The following is a 13,335-nucleotide window of genomic DNA, read 5'->3' as shown; positions in this document are numbered from 1 at the left end:
CACTAGTAGAAAAAATAAAAAGGCACCCCCTAATTGCCATCGGTTCAGTCCAAATCGGTGCCAAAAATGGCCTTAAAAATTGGTGGGAAGCTGAACCAGGATATATGGCTCCGGGTCACTTCAAACCGGTGGCAAAAACATAAAGCACACCGGTTTGAAGTGAACCGGTGTCATTAAATATTTTTTTTAAAAAAATCGGCCCATTTAACCCCCCCCCCCAACCCTAACATATTCTCTATTATTTCTCTCAGTCGTTTCTCTCTCCTCTCCTCCTCTTTCTCTGTCCTCTCCTCCTCATTCTCGATCTCCTTCTCAATCTCCTTCTCTTCCTTCTATTTCTCTTTCTCGATCTCCTTCTCCCTCATCCCCTTCTCCCTGGTGTCCTCCTCCTTTCTTTCATTCGAACACCACCAACATGCAACACCGTCCTACTCCTTTCTTTCAATCGAAGACCACCAACATGCAACATCGTTTTGGGTTTTTTTTTCGATTTTAATAGATTTTTTTTTCGATTTCTGGGTTTTTTTTTCGATTTCAAATTTTTTTTTTTCCGATTTCTTGTTTTTTTTTTTAATTTTATGTTTGATTGTTTTTTGTTTTTGATTTTTTTTTCGATTTCTGGTTTTTTTCTTTATACAATTTTAATAGATTTTTTTTTCAATTTTGATTATTTTTTTTCGAATTCTGGGTTTTTTTTTTCGATTTCAATTTTGATATTTTTAGGCTTTATGTTAATTGATTTTTCTAGGCTATACGTTAATTGATATTTCTAAGTTTCTTCGAACTTTTTTTGTTTAATCCACCAAGAACACATGCATGAGCAAGATAGGGTTTAATCGATTTTTTTATTTTTATTTTAATCAATTTTGTTATGTTAATCGATTTTAATTTGATATTTTTTATTTTAATTCGTTTTTTTATTATTTTATGGGTTTTTAACTGATTATCGATTTTCTGGTTTGTTAAAATCGATGTTTTAACTTATTTTAATTCGATTTTTTTTGGGATTTTTAACTTATTTTAATCGTTTTTTTTAATTTAATTGATTTTTTTTTTGTTATTTTAATCGATTTAAATTCGATTTTTTTATTTTCTGGGTTTTTAACTGATTTTCGATTTTTTTTATTTTAATCGATTTTATTTTCTTTTAATCGATTTTAATTTTTTTTTTTATTTTTTGGGTTTTTTTTATTTTTTCGTAGCTAATTTATTTTAATCGATTTATTTTGGATGTTTTAATTGGCGTAGGTATACTATTTCTTTGCAAGCCCAAAATAGTGCACATAATCGAAGAACCAAGGATCAGGAATCAAAAATATTTATTTAGATGTTGTATGGGGTTTTTTTTATTGTGATGTTGTAAAATAAATTTTATTTATATTGAATTTTTTTTCAATTTATAATTTGTAATTGATCAATTTTATAGATCTATATTGTAATTTTTTATTATATACAGTAAATTTTTTATTATATTGAATGATATTCGATTTATATTTTGTTCTTATTTATTTTAGTCAATTTAATTTTTAAGTGAAAAAAGATAAAAACAAAAAAAAAATTGATTTTTTGGGCTTTTTTGGCACCGGTTAATCGGTGCCAAAAACTTTGAACTAATTTTTTGTGGGCTTTTATGGCACCGGTTAACCGGTGCCAATTTCGACTTTTGCCACCAGTTCAAACCGGTGGCTTTTTCATCCACTAATTGGCACCCCGTACATTGGCACCAGTTCAAAACCAGTGGCATTGAGGGGTTATGAACCGGTGCCAATTTTTATTTTTCACCTAGTGATTCCTTGTGGTAGCATGGTCACAAGGCTAGTGACCAACCTTGAGCTCGGTCACGATTTGCCGTCTTGCACTCCGGTGGGGGATGTTGATTCTCTCTACCTCGACATCAAGCGATTGAAGCAAATTCAGTTTTTAGCAAAGAACGATGATGACGTGGTGTTTGATTGGCTTAGGGAGAACACGCATTGGTGCTATCTTCCTAACCCCTCCTTGACTTCTTTCCACCGCAAGAATGTGGCGAATATTTGACAAATCCCCTTGACTCACCGCCCTCCTTACTATGATGATGATGAAGAGATGGGTGAAGAAGAAGAGCCGCAACAACAACAACAACAACAACAACAACAACAACAACAACAACAACAACAACAACAACAACAACAACAACAACAACAACATCAACATCAAGAACAACAACACCAATTTGCTAACTCCGACTTGGATGCCCTTAGTGCTCAAATGAAGGGCATGCAAATCCGGTTGAAGGGCATGTACGATCAAGACTTTGAGGCCCTCTACTCTCAAATGAGGGAAATTTCGGAGATGCAACAAGGTATGTTTCTCCAACAACAACATTTATATGATGCGGGTGTTAACCGAGGAGACATCACTCCCCCGGTTAACTACCCTTACTTTCCACCCCAACATGGTCTAATACCATCTTTTGGGGGTGATAGGGTACCTACGTACCCATATTGGCAAGGATCCCTGGGGTCCAACCCCAAGACTCGCTCATTCCCCGATGAGCACGATAACTATGATTACCATGTTCTAGGTGGATTAGACTATAGGGGTGATCCTAACTACCCCTATGTGCACCCCGAGCACCCACTATCGCTTGCCTTTCCCGAGCAATTCACTCCCCTTTCGCCTTCAAAACAAGATAACTTTAGGGGGCACTATGGTTGACCACCCGGTTACACCAGGGGATGGGATCCTTATGGTCCCCCATTCGAGTTTCCTATGATAATGGTTGGCCCCCATTCTTTATATATAGTTATCTTTTCTATTTTTGTTCTCAAATGGCTTTGATAATGATGCTATTTTCTTTAGAGCTCAACGAAGATGGTTGATTCTATTGCCTATTTCTTTTTATTAACATTGCTCGAAAGCCGGTGAGATCTTTCTTATTTTTCTTTATCTCTTTTCTTTTCTTGGATGCATAGTTTAAGATTAGTTTTAGGAGAAGTTGAATGGTTTGAGGATGGATGCTTACAGCACCTAGAGTGTTTGGGATCATTGGCGATGTTGTCAATTGATCACTTGTTTGTTGATTAGGAATTACGTGTTATACTTGCATTTTCGATCCTTTCTTTATTTTCCTACTTTTTCTCTATCTGTGTTTATCTTTTTCTCTTTTCTTTTCTTTTATTTTTCTTCCTTCTTGATTTTGGTTTTTGGTATGTTTTGAGGCTTAATTTGTCACTTTTTGTTTTTCTTTTGAATTGGACTATATACAATCGATTTTTGCTTTTGAATGAATATCTTCCTAAGTGGTATGGGTATGTACAGTTTGAGAATATGCTTGGTTGACTCTAGGATAGTTGTATGCTAAGGTAGCATGTCTAAGAACTAGGAGGATCGTGAAGCCGGATTTTACATGTTTTTGGCATGTTGGTAGTTGCTTCCTATAGTCGATTTGACACCTATAGTGAGTTTTTGCTACATCCATGTGAGGTTCCTCGTTTTTCAAGCCTTCTACATATTTTGCATGAGCGGCATGGATCCTTGACTATTGCAGACCTAATCTTGAATCTTGACTCATAATTCTCAAACAAGAGACCGAACCATCTAGGAACGACAAAGGCATCTTTTCATGGTGGTAATTTTTCTTTTCTAGGTTAATCTTCTATATTTTTAGTTCATTGGGTTTACATTTACCTTCTTGCTAACCATTTGAGCCTTTTCCCTTCTTTTCAAGCCACATCTTTAGAATTTTGAGCCTTTTGTTTCTTTTAGTTCCATTTTTGGTTTTTGTGAAGAAAATGGTCATGTTTTTGGAGTTTGTGGTATATAAGGTTGGATATTGGTTCTATTTGTAACAAAGCTTGTCTTTTGTATATATTGTGAATAATGGCATATGAATGATTGGAAAAAGTTGTCCAAAGTTAAAAAAAAAAGGCAAGGACATAATAAATGCAATTTGGAAAAAGTCGTCCATAGTTAAAAGAGGCAAGGACAATTGCTTTGAATACATGAACAAAAAAAAGAAGTTTAAAATGAGAAAATCTTAAATATTTTGATGTGATTCTTTGCCCTTTTCAAGCGTTGAGGACAATGCTTCCTTTAAGCTTGGGGGAGAAGCGTTTACGTTTTTTGTATATATGCTTGTGGTTATAGCTTTGAATAAGCTTATGGGAGTTAGTTTGTTTTTGTTTGGCGATTGCTTGGTTATGAAGAGAAGGTTTGATCACCCTTTGCTTCACTAATTAGGAATAACGCCAAATTTTAAAATTTTAAGCCTACCCTTACCCTTTTTTCCCTTACGTTACAACCATTGGGAAAGACCTTTCGACCTAGAGGTTGAGTCACATATCGAGGGAGGGAATTATGATTTAAAGCCTAAAGAAAGGGGATGCAAAGTCAAGACGTCGATTAGCCCAAAAGTGTGTTCTTTTCCAGCTCCTTCGAGGAGCTATTGAGCTGCTCATTAGAGGGAGATTTGAGACTATAGGGAGAATGTGGTAAGATGGAATGGGATGAAGGTGGATTTGATAACTAGTACTCTATGCTTAGCATATTCTATGTTTCAATCAACCTCAGATATCTTGGAACGTGCATACCCCTATTTGCTTAAAAAAGATGTTTAATCATTTGAAGTGTAGTCATTTTGTAAAGTCCAATTCGTAAGGTTTCAATTTTGCTTTTCTTTCTTTTACTCTACTTTTTTTGGTTTGCCTCATGTATGTTGGTGGAGAGTTATAGGTTAAGCTCTTAGGAAACCTTTACAAGACCTTACTCGTCCTCATAGGAGACTTTGGGGTTTAAAGGGCTTATTGTAGCTAAAAAACAACCGTGACTCCTACGATAGTGAGTCTTAATGTATATTCCCGTCTCATATCTTTCTTTTTCTTTTTGAATAAGTCTTTCAGCCTTATTTTTCCTTACTTTGTTTTTCTCAAGGACGAGCAAAAGTTTAGCTTGGGGGAATTTGATGAGTGTCATTTATGGCACTCATTTGGTTCTCTTCAGGGTGGATTTCATCCTATTTTATAGCTCTTTTCTTTAGCTTTTCCTTAATTTTACTCTTTATTTCTTTAGTTTACATTTTCTTAGTTGAATTTCTAGTTTCATGCATTTCTTAGTTTATTTTGTTATTTTCTCTTTTATTTGCTTGGTTTCTTTAATTTTTCAGGTTAAGGTCGTTATCCAAAGATTCCCGGGCTCCTTCCCAAATTTGGCATTGATTAAGATGCCTAATGTTCTCCATTTGAAGCTCAAGCATGGAGAAGTGCAAGTTTCTAAAGACTTTAGGCCATGCTTTTAAGCCGTGGGGGCACGAATTCTCGTGTTGCACCCACTATCATGGAGTTTGGAAACTGCAAGGTCCCGTGTTTATCAAGAGCATTGAGTGGAACGCACGAGGAGCATCGATATGATGGTGAAGAGGGCTGCCCTATTCCCAGGGGCGGGCGCGCACCACTATGGCACGGCCGCGCAGCTGGGTGGCACGGCCGGGCCTGTCTGGGTCTCTGTTCCGTACCCAGTTTTGCGCGGCCGCGCTCCCCTTTGTAGTTGGTCGCGCCTGTACGCGTCTATTTTGGACGATCTAATTAATTTCTCTTTGTTAGTATTACTATATATAGATTTTCATTCTATTTTTAGAGAGAGTTTGTAGAGAGGAAAATTAGAATAGAAATTTTAGACCATTTTTTGTAGGGAGAGAAACTCTAGATTGTAGAGAGAGAAGTTCTTGATTGATGATTGAAGATTGATGATTCTAGCATTTTCTCTATTGAAGTGAAGCAAGTTTGTAAGGATTTCTTTTACTTTAATGCAATCTTTAGCTTATGATTTCAATTGTTTTGATGATTGTTCAAGTTTGAACTGGATTTGTGATTGAATTAGTTTGATTGATATAATGACGATGAAATTGTTGTTTAGCTTAGTTTTTATCTTGATTTCCATGGATTGTGAGTAGTTTTCTAGCTAGGGGAATGGTGAAACATATATGAGTAATGGATTGACGCTAATTGGGGGAAATTGATAGAGTTGATGTAGTAATTAAATTGGTTGATTTATTAAGTGCATGTGTTTGATTAATTGAAGAATATCTAACTTTGATTGGTGCAATAGATTGCATTGTATGTTCACATTGATACTGAAAATTGATTTATGGCTTGCTTTTGTCGATTGAGTAGGTTTTCAAGGTTCCTAGTAAGAGTCTCTCGTAGTTGACGCTAGTTTAACCTCTAGGAGATTAGCCTATTGTACTCTCTTGATTGCTTAATTGATTTTCCCTCGCAACACTCGACTTAGTCAATTCCAATCTCAATTAGTTGTATCCATTGCGGGTATATGTGGATCCTAAACCCTAGTGTTTGATCAATTTGATTTCTTCTTGATTTTTTGGTTGCTTTTGAATTTACACACCTTATGTCATTACTTCGAGATAGCTTAGCTTTGGCATTAGCATTCACCTCCCATTCCTAGTGGTTCGACCCTGGACTTACTCCTATGCTAGGTATAAAGGGGTATAAGGGTGTGTTGAGAGATTACAAATTTTTTTTGGCCGAGGGAAGATTAGTTTCAACGACCTAGTTTCCCCCCTCGATCAGTCAGGCCCTCCTTGATAGGTTGGTGTTATGCTTTGGGCCACCTTCTTTAAAAGTTCACCCTGAGCATCCCTATTGTTGGTTGAATTCCTAGCCAACTATTTCAAATCATTTCCATCATTACCAAAATTACTTCCCCCCATCATTTTGCTTCTCTTGAATTAAGATCAAGGGTTTATATTATAAATGGCTTTGGTTAGCTCTCAAGACATACACTCATCTATTACTTAACACCCTTGAAACATTCACAGTAAAATTTGAAGCTAACAAATTGGGATAGCCAAAGCTAAGAATTCCCTAAATGTGTAGCTTTGTCAATTAATTATTTATTTCTAACCAACCATGCATTTAATAAAGCAGCACATATTAATAAAAAGTAATTCCCATAGATCCCCATAGCTTAGAAGTAATTTATTGGAATTCATTTGCTTAGAAATTTTCTATTGGGATGGTGATGTGAAATGGAAGATTTTGGAAAATGAAATGAATTATTTATCAATAATATAAAAAATTTAACAAAGAAATAAATAGGATTTTTATCAATTAAAATAAACTAGAATTACTGAAATACAATTAAGTTCTAAAAACTTATGTACTACATAAGCTCACTGACTCAATGTGGTTATGCCACTTATTAATTTAAAACTGAAACAATAATAGTAATAAAATGTAATTGAGTATTCATAACGAGGAAAACTATAAAAATCTAATCCTTTCGGTTGTTTTATCTCTTGTCTACCGACTGCTTGTAGCTACCAGGGTTGAACTCAGGATCATCTTCCTCCCCCATTGGTTCAGGTGACTCTGGTTTGAGTTCTACCTGCACGAACTCTCCCTCTTCCTCCTCATCAGAAGAAATTTCAATAATAATTGGAGTTGAAGGTGGATTTGGGTTAGAAATCTCCATGAGTAAACTGTCTACCTCCCCTTGCTCTCCATTCTCTGCTTGACCACCCTGAGAAGAAGAAGAAGAAGAAGAAGAAGAAGAAGAAGAAGAAGAAGAAGAAGAAGAAGAAGAAGAAGAAGAAGAAGAAGAAGAAGAAGAAGAAGAAGAAGAAGAAGAAGAAGAAGAAGAAGAAGAAGAGGAAATCTCTGACTGATGACTAGGATAAGGGGGATTTTATCCCACCGAATTTTCATAATAATAGTCAGGGTATGGAAGGTTGAATTGTCGGCAATGGGCTTTCTCCCTAACAAGGTAGGAAATCAAAAATTTGTAATCAGGGTACTACTATCCATAATAGTCCCTATATTTGTAGTAATTTGGGATGTCCCCTAGTAAGTCGAAATCATCAAATTTGGCTTTAACAACATAATAAGGAGGCTCCTCATGAAAACAACGGACAATCATAGCTGATATACGATCAGGGCTATCAAAAACCCTATCCCTTAAAACATTGCTCCTGTTCCCAACAGTAAAAGCGAATCTTTTGAACATAATCATAGGGATGTTCATTAGGTTGTTTAGTGAGAGAGCCTAATTTGGTTTATCTGCTAGTAAGATTCGGCATCCTATAAAGAAAAGACTTAGTAAAGAATTCCCTTTCCCAAAGAAAACAAAATAATACAGTTCTTGCATGATTTAGGTTCAATGTTCAATCAAACAATTTTCTTATTCCTAAACACTTAAATACATATCCTCAAGCAATATATTCACATGATTAAACATTCACAACCTAAATATTAATGCATACAAGAACATTATTATTTATAACTTATATGCCAAAATTCTTTCCTACCCATTCTCACCAACATGCTTTTAGAAAACTGTAAGCACATAACCTTAATCCTTGCTTTCTTGCAAAAGAACAAACTAAAAATATTATTTTTGACTCCTTTGTAATTCATATTTTCGAAATTAAATAGGGAAGAAAACCAAAAAATTTCGGCCCTCCCCCTAAAAAACAATCGGACCTTCCCAAAATAAAAAAAAAATAAAAAAAAATAAAATTTTCTGTCCTTATTAAAAAAAATATTTCAGACCCCCTTTAAAATAAAATAAAAATTTTCGATTTTTAAATTTAATCAAATAAACATTTGATCTTCTCAAAATAAAATAAAATAATTCTCTAAAAAATTTCCCCAATAAGTACTTGGCCAAGTTTTAAAACACTTTAAAACACATTTTTGGCTTTAGTGATAATAAAATTTCAACCAAAGCTCCCAGATACTACTTTGTAACACCTTAGAAATTCCTTTATTTTAACATACCTGTTTTGCCCTGTATAAAATTTTAAACAGTAATATCTAAGACATTACCGCCACCGTGAAAACGGCTAAGACAACTATCACAGACACATATCGGAAGAATAATTTCAAAACCATTCAAAACAAGTCAACTTGAAAAGTCAACCAACGAAAGTAAAGTCAAACCAAAGTCAAACGATGTAAAATAAAATCAACCTACAACTTGGAACCATTATAGGCCCTTATTAAAACCAAATCAACTTCAAGACTTTCCCATTAGTCATGCATAATAATATCATAAATAATTAAAGCATTAAACACTTCATATACTTATGGAAACTAGCATGATTTGCTCTTCACTCATGTACATTCATGAATATGCTTCATCACCTGAAAAGCTTCTCTCTACTTGTTTCCACTACTCTCCATTAAAAATGGGTCATCATAGCGCCAAGACAAAGACAAGGTCAACAAACACACAATCAGCAAAGCTGAGTACATAAGCGTAATTAACACACTAACATGCATTTACCTATCAACACACAACTTACCTTGTTGCACCCGTTTTTCAAGCATACAACATTCAACAAAACTTCTCAACTAGACAACTACATAATTTATTTAGCATTGATTACGCATCAAACGGGTTTCCCCACTAACCTCCCCTAATAAATTGAGGTTACTAACACGAGAGCTAACCGTGTCAGCATCAATAACCACTCGTAAGTGGCGGAATTCCTGCGCATAATAATAATAAAAGGAATGTACAACGTCTTGTACTCCTGTAAAAGTTATGGTTAAATATAAAACCCTATAACTTCCCCCATATGTTCATACTCAAGGTATATACGTGCTCCATCTTCCTTTTCTAATTGAAAGTAGCAAGCCTCTATGATTTGATAGCAGAGAGGGGTGTAGCTTGGAACCCGCCATGCCTTCAAGAGAACCTCCCTGGATTCCGGGATGCTTACTAGGAGGAGTCTCTGGCATGGTTTTCTTAGTCGAGTCCAAGAGTTTTTGTGCATAATCTCTTTCACTTTACGTTATTTACATATTATTAAACTTGGTGATGACTCTCAAACCATAATCATTGAATCAACAATAATTATTCAAATAATCAAACATACCAATTTAATTTTTGAATAATTAGTGACCACATAATATTTAATGTTGAACCCTTTTTAAATGTACCTCGGTGTCAATGACACCTTAAACGCATAAAGCGTCATCAATCCTATCCCTCGGTGTTAAAAACACCTTAAGTGCACTAAGGCACCAAAATATAATTTATTCCTTGTTTACTTAGACACTTACATAGCTCCTTTCTCAAGCTTAAAGCATCAATAAAAATTATATATATGAACCATAATAAAATTCCTTTTTAATATTCCAAACCAAATTAAACATTTAGTTTAATTAAAACATGTTCTCTAACATGCCATAAATAAAAGTGTGGTTCATAAACATTATTTCAAACTATAATTTTCCATCCATTAATCCATCACAAATAAAATCATGCTTCATAATTCAATCATCAATAACAACCAAATCATAATTTCCACTCCAAGTTCAGCATGATACTAATTGTAATCATGTAAACACATTTAGCATGCTACTACATCAATAAAATTATGCTAAGTACGCGAACGTACCTTGCATACGATCTTAAAATCGCCACGACTATAGAAATCACTCACTTCGAACTCTCCTACAATTTAAAATCATAGAAGAGTATTAAAATCCTCTCTACACAAATTTCCAGCAATATATACAATTATTAAACCCCTCATAATTTAATTAAAATAAGCTAAAATTATATTTAAAACATCATACTTTAATCCCAAATAACGGGTAATTGAAATTCCTGAAAGAAACTTGATTTTTAGTGCACTACCAAAAACTCTAGCATTAAATTTTAATGAAAACTTGCTGTAATTAGGCTTTAAACTCTTAAATCAAAGGTTTAAACCATTGTATATCATAATACTTAAATAATTAATAATTTATGAATCTAGTGTTTCAAAATTGGGCTTTTTTTTAATTAGAATCAAAATCTGAAAATTAATTTACATAATACTCATTTTTAAAATCACAAAACTCATAATTACTACTTAGACCTAGGATTAAAATAGTTTTTAAAACAAAAAGATTAATTTTTTTTTGTTCGAAAGAGGGCAGCAGCCACGGCACCACATCCGGCTGCCGTCGTGCTGCTGGTGGCGCCGCTGCTGCTGTTGGTGCTGCTGCTGGTGGCCGGTGAAGGTGAGGGCCGAAAAGGGGAGGGGGAAAAAGAAAGAAAAAGAAAAATAAGGAGAAAGGGAGAGAAGTTTACCTTGGGTTTTCTCCACTTTGGGCAAAGTTTGATTTGCCTCAAGTGTTGAATATTTATACCCCTTCTCTAGAAACCCTTCTTCCTAAACTTTCCTTTTTTAATCTTTCCTAATCCCTTCCCTAATAAAACTTAACTAAAATAAAACTTTCTTAAATTAAACCCCAACTTAAATAAAATAATTAATTAAATAAACTTTCATTTTATTAAATATTTCTAAACTTATTTTAATGAATAATTAAAATACTTTAAATAAAACATTTCAATTAATTTAAATACTTCTCAAATATTTATTTTAAATAAGATACGTATAAAAATATGGGGTATTACAATAGAAGTGATTGTGGTTTTAGGGCCTGTTTACTTCACCTTAAAAAATATATTATGTAAAAACAATTTCAGTTCAGTAAAAATAAGTTCAGCTCAGTAAAATTAATTTTAGTTCAATAAAATTAATTTTAGTTCAGTAAAAATAAGTTCAGTTCAGTAAAATTCAATTAATTTAAAGAAGAATTATAATAGAAAGGATTTTTTTAAAATTACCACCCTAAAATTTAACATGTGCTGAAATAACCACCCATTTTTGTTCAAATTAAAAATAACCACCCATATATTACAAACCTGTAGGTTTTACCACCCCTACTTATACTCCGACCAGTTTTCCGAGCATGTGCCTCACAATTTCATTATGAAGAACCCTAATTTTCAATTCAAGTTAAATTGAATGAATCAAACAACGATTACATCATTAAATTCCTAATAAAACACATTCCAAACAAAAAAATTGTATAACTTGAATTCTACTTCATTAAACATTGCAAAATAACTAAAAAAATTAAAAAAAATAAAAATTAAGTGCGATCTTCAATTATCTTGCTATACAAATTGGTGTAAAAAAAATTTAAGTGCGTTCTTCAAAGGATTCGCTTGTCAATTAGCAAAACTTGGAGTAAAAATTGGTAGAATTTGTGGAATAAATAAAGAATTTTAAGTTTGGGAATAGTTTGTGAAACAATGGAGGAAATAAATCGAGAACATACTTTTATAAAAATAAAAAAAACAGTCGTTATGTGGGGCCCATGCTCGAAAAACTGGTTGGAGTATAAGTCAGGTGGTAAAACCTACATTTTTGTAAAATATGGGTGGTTATTTTTAATTTCAAAAAAAAATGAGTGATTATTTCAATACATGGTACATTTTGGGGTGGTAATTTACAAAAAATCCTAATAGAAAATCATAAATATAATTTTAGTTCAACAAAAATAATTTAAATTCAGTAATATTAATTTAAGTTCAGTAAAAATAATTTAACTTCAGCAAATATAATTTTGTTTCACTAAAAATAATTGAAGTTCAACGAAAATAAGGTGAAGAGAACGGGACCTTACTCTTAAAACCGCGTTAGCAGTTTTACTTCTTTACCCAAAAAAAATATATAAAAAATAAAAAAAATATCTGAAGTTGGACAATACTTTGGAAATTACTTTTTAAAACGAAGCAAGCAGGGAATAAACTTTAATTTAAACAATATTGATGGAAATCATTCGTTTTTGAAGGAGAGGAAAATGAAGATTAAAAGCTAAGACGAAATGCATAACTGATGTGAATTGAGTCCCCTTTTTTTTATAGCTATCTTTATTGGTTTATTTAAAAACTCTCTTGGTTTTGCCTTACTCTTAGTGTTGGGGTTTACAAATGAGTTTTTAATAATGTTTTAATTATTGTCTTAGTAATAGTTATGGGGCCTTATTGTGTTTTAATTAGTAATATTTATGGGGCCTTGGACTTCCAAAACTGTATTAATTAATTAGTGGACTATATTTGTTAATTAGTTACTTATTAGGGCTTTTATTTAAATTGCTAGTGGAGCAAGTAGGGTAGATTTATTTTTCCTATATATACTAACTGTATGTCAATTATATATATATATATGATATTTTATGAATTAAAGTTGAGATTTATGACTTTTGCTTCATAGAACTTTGTTAAGGTTCAAACTTGTTACCCAAGGTTTTGGGATCTTGCTCCTAAGATCAAATATAGAAGTCGTAGCCTTCTGAGACTATCATTCGAATTTTCACCATTAAAATCACTCAAATCCTTCCATCAAATAAAATCCATCAAAAATACGCATCAATAACTTCAGGTTGTAATTGTACGCTCTTGAATTGATAGCAAGATTTTGAAAGAGAGGAGAAAGAAAATGGCGTTAAATACTCTCATAGATCAGTCCGACCCGAATTAATGGATAGATAC

This window comes from Chenopodium quinoa, unplaced genomic scaffold, assembly GCF_001683475.1.
Source record: "Chenopodium quinoa cultivar QQ74 unplaced genomic scaffold, ASM168347v1, whole genome shotgun sequence".
Lineage (NCBI taxonomy): Eukaryota > Viridiplantae > Streptophyta > Magnoliopsida > Caryophyllales > Amaranthaceae > Chenopodium > Chenopodium quinoa.
This window is presented reverse-complemented; position numbering follows the sequence as displayed.